The 6456-nt window shown below is 38.9% G+C and overlaps 1 long non-coding RNA gene across 1 annotated transcript; it reads left to right on the top strand.

The window, feature by feature from the left end:
- The first annotated feature begins 225 nt into the window (after positions 1-225).
- Positions 226-5802, top strand: LOC107322840. Its single transcript, XR_001559064.1, has 3 exons — positions 226-338; positions 3339-3454; positions 5602-5802. It is a non-coding gene; the product is annotated as an uncharacterized LOC107322840 (long non-coding RNA).
- The last annotated feature ends 654 nt before the right edge of the window (positions 5803-6456 follow it).

Raw genomic sequence — 6456 nt, 5'->3', positions numbered from 1 at the left:
TGGTTTCTTTGCTCTTCCAAATGGAAGCAGTACATAGTTCTCACTAATCCTAATTAATATTGCTCTTTTTGTTATCTGTGTCAAATTGATTTTCTGTCTTTGACATGTGTCTTCATGCTGTATTGCATAGGTACCCCTTTGTTATTAATGATAAAATGCTTTGAATGTATCAGACATTGGAATAGGAGTGGAATGTGGTGACTGGCCAAATGACTAGTGCAGTTCTTTCTAAGAAAACCTTTTCTTTGTATTTCAGGTGATATTTGAATCTGTCTCTTTGAAAGGACATCCAGGGTACATAGCTGTGGATGAAGTCAGAGTTCTTGCCCATCCATGCAGTGAGTATTCTTTGTTCTTCTAACCGTCTCAATGCGTTAAATACCAGGCTTTGCAGTCTATAATACTGGGCTTGGCAGTCTTAAGTTGTGACTTATCCAATAGTGCCAACTGTAAAATCTCTTCTGTTTTGGTATCCCCCAAAACAACTAAAGACAGCCAGCCTTGTGCAATTAAATAACTTGACAATTTGTGCAAAAGGCAAAGGTGCTCTGATTCGGTCACTTGTGCCAGGATGTTTGTGGAAGTTTCTCATTGTAGAAGAGTCACAAGAACATAAAACTCTGTTTTGTTGTTTTTTTGTTGTTTCGGAATTGTTCTGCTGTAGGAAAAGATCTAAATGTTTCTGATAATGTCCTGCGTGGTTAACTTAAGGAAATAAGACAAATTGGTTCGATATATAAAGTAGTAAAATAAGAAAAGACATATCCTAAAGGTATCTCTCAAAAGAAAGGTTTTTGATTCTGCATGAGTTATTTAATAAATAAATCTCATTTAGACTTACACAGCAACGAAAACTAATGCAGGTTCATTACACTGTTCAGAAATATTTGTTCTGTTTCTCCTACCTTAGCTGTACTATGCCCAGCTTACATTTTTCCAGCATAGAGAGACATTAAGCCTCTACATTTGTGTGCGCACTTCTTTGGTTTCTCTGTGCATCTACTGAGAGGCTCAAGGACTTTTGTATCCCTACACTGTGTATGGAGCATACAGATTTTTAACAGCTTTCATGTTCATTGATGAGTTTAGACATATCTCTTTAAAATATAGTATTTTTAAAAAGTAATCCATAATAAATTAATGTCTTTTAGTGCTTGAATTATTAATTGTTATGTAGCAGATTAAATTGAATTTATGGGTGATACTTTGGCTTATTATATTTAGGTTTGTTTATAACTTTGATGCTGTAGTATTTCCAGGTGGCCTGATGTCCTTTGGGAAGGTAGCCCACCACCCCCATCAGGTTGGAGCTTTAACAGCCCCTTTCACTGGTTCTTAGTTTCAGTAAATGAGCAGCAGCTCTTCCAAACAAAATTCTGTGGGTGAGGTTCACCCATTTTATTTCAAAGAATAGCAACCATTCGCAATGTGAGGTACATGGCTCTGCTCAAGTTTAACAGGACATTTCTGATAACTGCAGTATGGTTAATTGCAGTTTAACTGAATTATATTTGTATTTACCATGTGCTTGTTCCTCGGGCCTTTGGGTGTATTTACTTCATTAAGAAATACTTACAATCTGTGTTGACCAGATGTTGCTGATAACTGGCAGCCTCCAAACAAATCCCCCAAATGATGTGTATGCATTCCAAAGCATGTTTGGTGGTGACTGATCCCTTTACTGGGAAAGAGGCCACAGAACCAACTGTGAGGCAAAGACAAGAAGGTTATGGGATTAAAAAATATATAGCAACCCCAAATCCTGCTTGGTGAATTATTAAAACTGATGTTTAAAACTCCATCTCCAAGTACATGCAGGTTCCTCTGGAAAATTAAATGCAATCTTGGTGACCCAAAGCTGGAATTACTCAGACTATATCCAGTGCATTTGAAATCAGTTGGCAACCTGCAGTGTGTGCAGGTCCCTACAAGCTATGAGTTCTCTGCAGTCTTTGCAAATACTTCTGTCTGATTCCCAGTGTTGTCTTTGCTGTTCAGTAGTGACACTGTACAGACTTACTTTGCCCCTCGGGTTCATTTTACAATTGTTAAAACTCAAAGCACAGGAATGAGGAAGCTTCTGATTGAGCCTGAATGGCACTTGAAATTATTGGTGTTATGTTTTAGTTTTGAGGCTGGTGTGGCTATATGTGCCTGATTTGGAGCTCACTCATACCTGAACATAGGCAGAAGTCACTCCTAAATAGCCTGCAAGCAGCACATAGTACTTGCTTTGCTGCCTGTCACCCAGAGGTGGTTTACCAGTTGGCTTTGACACGCTGCTCTGACCCCTAGAAAGCACGATAGTACAGAATCCCTGCACTTTGCTTGAGTTGTCAGCAAACTGGGCATATGGAGAATGTGGCACAGGAATTAGATAAAAACCTCTGACGTAGCATGCGGGCAAGGGTTTTCTGTTCATGTGCCTGTAGTAGACAACCATCTATTTGCCAGGCTTCCTGCACACACATGCCTACATCTTCTGAACCTATTTAATTCCAATAGAAAAATGTAGGTTAGTTTGTGCTCTGAAAATATGTAATTCCTTGGCTACTTATATCCAAAAGGTAAAGATGAAGTTGAAAAATGCTGACCCTTACTGTATTAGAAGGCTGTTGTGTGTCCTACTCTGAGAGTATTTGGTTGGTGCACAAACTTCCTTCTGAAGCCCAGCAAGCACAAAGCTAATCAGATGATCTTTTTCTGCTGTCACAAAATATGTTGGTGATATCAGCATTTGGATGTTGGTGGTTTAGTGTTGAACGAATACTGAATTTATTGTCATCAAAAAGCAGATATTGGCGTTATTAACCAGTGCAGCAATCCAACACTTATCAGTAATATCAATGTTTCATTTAATATCAGTGATTTTATATCAGCGGCATTGTTACTCCACAGTTACAGGATGTATTTGATAGTCAATACAATTGAAAGGAGAAAATTCTTTATACAAATTTGTTTTGGCCAGCCACACTTGACAACCTCAATTTCATTTCATTTTGCCCTTGGTAGAGCCACAGTTTCCTAAAGAGAAAAAATGTTCTCAGTTACTCTTAATAGAAGGGAGTAACAAATTGTTTTGGTGACCATGAACGTGTGTTGTGATCTGACAGTAAGTGTATGCTTTCAGCTGTGCTGCTTGGAGGTTTGTATTGGCTTGGCCTATTCTCTGTAAGATCCCCTTGCTCTGCACCAAGTAGCTCAGTACTGAGGGACAGCTTTATTTTGCTAAATCTCTTTGTCAGGAGTAGGATGACTTGCTTTGTTCTGATATCTGTGTTGGTGTAACACAATCGCTGCCTTGCTCTACCCTTCCTATTCTTTGCATTTCTTGTTAGGAAAAGCACCTCATTTCTTACGGCTTCAGAATGTGGAGGTTAATGTGGGACAGAATGCGACATTCCAGTGCATTGCCGGGGGGAAGTGGTCCCAGCATGACAAACTCTGGCTTCAGGTAAAGTGATGCAATTTTTTCAAGTAAAATAAATAGACAGAGGACAGCAGGGTGGTGGGGCAAATGTTTATCATCAAAATCCTTTGAGAACTGCCTTGAGTTGTTTCCAGATCAGAATTCAAGATGATAAAATGCAGAACTGTGCTTCAGAAGATGGAAAAAGTGGCCAGCAAAATGTTAGTTCTAAACATACATCTTCAGACCTGTAAGCACTCCTTCATAAAAAAGAAAAGGCAGAACAGGTGCAATAATCCCTCCCTTCTGCTTAATTTTTGGTCTTCTTTCCTTTTGCCCTCCAAAAATATTGTTGACAAAGGCTGAGGGAAGTATGTTGAGATGAAAACATTCCTTAAGGTATGTTATAAAAGGACAAAGCCAGTTTGTACTCATTTTGTTTCTTCCTCCCAGTTTCCGTTGGCTTTTGCTCTGCATTGGCTCTATATTGATAGCAGAATGTTCCTCTGGTTGCTCACTAAATGACCAAAGAGTTCCTTCTCTTTGTGTCTATTTTCATTCTACTGGTTGGACTTCAAAAACTGTGTTGTGCTATTCACGTAGTGACAAACTTAAGTGATTTTCAGTTCTGGAGTTAGAAATGGAGCTTTTAGCAAACTGGAAGGGTGGAGTGCTGTTTGCCAGTGAAGGACAAAGTTATTACTTGTGCCCTTTGGAGTACTTGGCTCTGTGGAGTTCCAGCATTGCCATATTCTATACTAGAGTTCTTCTGGAGACTTTGAAGATAGTTGAGTTGAAAATTGTTTGAAATTGGTATCACAGCCTGAACCTCTGATTAATCAGCTGAGGCAAATGTTAGGTCAGCTGTGGGAGCACAGGTGAGACTAATTTAGCTGTGGTCCCAGAAGGGGTGGAGCTTGACTCCACCTCCTCTAGACCTCATTAAGGGCTGACCACCACTGAGGCAGTATCTCTTGGAGATTGCTCCCTGGTGGAGGTTGCTTCAGCATTTCCCAGCGAAGGCATCCATATTAGTGAGTTTTTCCTCATAAATAACCTTCTGAATATCTGTTACCATCTTTGTATCATTCCACCTTGCACTAGTCTAAATACTCAGGCAAGAATCAGTTTACTAATGGTGTAAACAAAAATTAATACCGGGAAAAAGATTGTGTTGGTGAGAAATGTGGTTGGCGTTCTGTAAAAATAACAGTCATTCTAACTGTACATTATTAAAGCTGTTATCTTAAAATATACCTTTTAGCCTGAAAATTATTGGCCTATGTTGTACTTTTTAGCATTAACAGAAACATATTTTGGCTTATTCTATATCTTTTTTTGAATTATTTCTGTGAAATCTTTCCACGGAAAGATTATATGTGTGTGAAAAAACTTCTGATCTGAAGCACTGTGAACCTTTTTTCCAAAGAGAAGAAGGGATTTGGGAGGAATCATCATTGGTAGGGGGATCCTGGTTTCCATTCTTTTAAACTGGAGGATTTAATGAAAACAGCCTTGAAATACTTCCCAAAATTGATTACTGGAAACTGGCACAATGACTCTGTGTTTTCCATTGAGGTTCTAATAAATAGACCAACTGAGCAAGTTCAGGTGTTTATGCTGATTTCCAGTTAATTCATCATCTGTCACTTTTCCAGTTGGGAAAATGCTGCATGGCATTGGTGGAGAAAGATTTATTGAGGATTGCTGGACATATAAACATTGCTGTTCATCCAAGCAATGTATTTAAATTGTTCTGGAAACAAAGTTTTATGCCTGAAAATGACAGGTTTATAAAATCTGTTCACTTATAGTATTTTCACAGGAGTACAAAATGCATTCATTTGTAGTATTTTCATGTCCTGGATAAGCTTCTGGATATACCCAGTACAAATAGTCTTAGCTGTCACTCTCCAGGCTTTTCAGTATACATAACACATCAAACGCACAAAAATATGTCAGAATTTAAGTAGATACAAAAAACTTAAAATATATAGAACATTTAAGCCCACTACTTCATAAAACCCAGAAAGCCTGTAAATTTTTCAGGGACGTTACCAGCTGTCTTTTCCTGAATGAATTGTACTCGTACAAAATCTAACCTAGTGAAGGTCTGAGCAGTTTTAAGAGTAACGAAGAGTGAATAATTTGTGTGCCTTTGTGATGTGAGTTGTTTTCATCTGTCTCCACAGCAGTGGAATGGGAGGGACACAGCATTAATGGTTACTCGAGTCGTCAACCACAGGCGTTTCTCTGCTACCGTCAGCGTTGCTGACACTTCGCAGCGCAGCATCAGCAAATACCGGTGTGTCATTCGCTCAGATGGAGGATCTGGAGTTTCAAATTATGCAGAACTAATAGTGAAAGGTAAGTTGTATTAATACAGCAACTTGGTGTTAGTTGAGCGTTTCCTCCTGTGTCAACTGTGTGTAAAATTTGACGTCCTATTGGGCCTTTCTTTCTTTCAATCCTATTAGATTCAAGTAGGAAAAATGGGTAAAAGTGACATGAATTTCAATCATTTTCTTAAAACAAGTATTTGAATCAAAGCTTTATCTGAATACAGCCTTCTTCATGAGCTCTTGAAGTAATGTATGGTAGCTGTGGATAATTTTAATGCAGTCAGCAGAATAGTTTATCTGTCAGTCAGCTTCATCTGGCTTGCTTTACATTTCATCAGACACAAATAATCCTATGGTAGTGTTGCATGTCAGAAGAGTCTGTTCAAGACTGTTGGGTGCAGGTGATCTGGAATGATTCTGTTGATGTCCTGAAGCACACAGTACAGATATCAGTAGCTCTTAATGGAAGCTGGAGGTTTCAGCTCTCTTATTAACTGTGATTCAGGAGGTGATGCTGTGCCTGACACGTGCAAGGTGGTATTTGCTTAAGAACATCCATGATGCACGGAATGAAATGCTATTTACTGCGCTGCTTTATTAATGTTACCCAAGCTGCACCACAAGGATGCTCACTGTGTCTTAGGAGAACAAACCAGAAGGTGACAGTCTCCCCTTAGACTGCTTTAGTGTCTATTGAAGGCAATA

Source organism: Coturnix japonica, chromosome 20 (assembly GCF_001577835.2).
Source record: "Coturnix japonica isolate 7356 chromosome 20, Coturnix japonica 2.1, whole genome shotgun sequence".
Lineage (NCBI taxonomy): Eukaryota > Metazoa > Chordata > Aves > Galliformes > Phasianidae > Coturnix > Coturnix japonica.
Note: the sequence above shows the minus strand (reverse complement) of the source record. Positions and strands in the feature narration are given on the sequence as shown.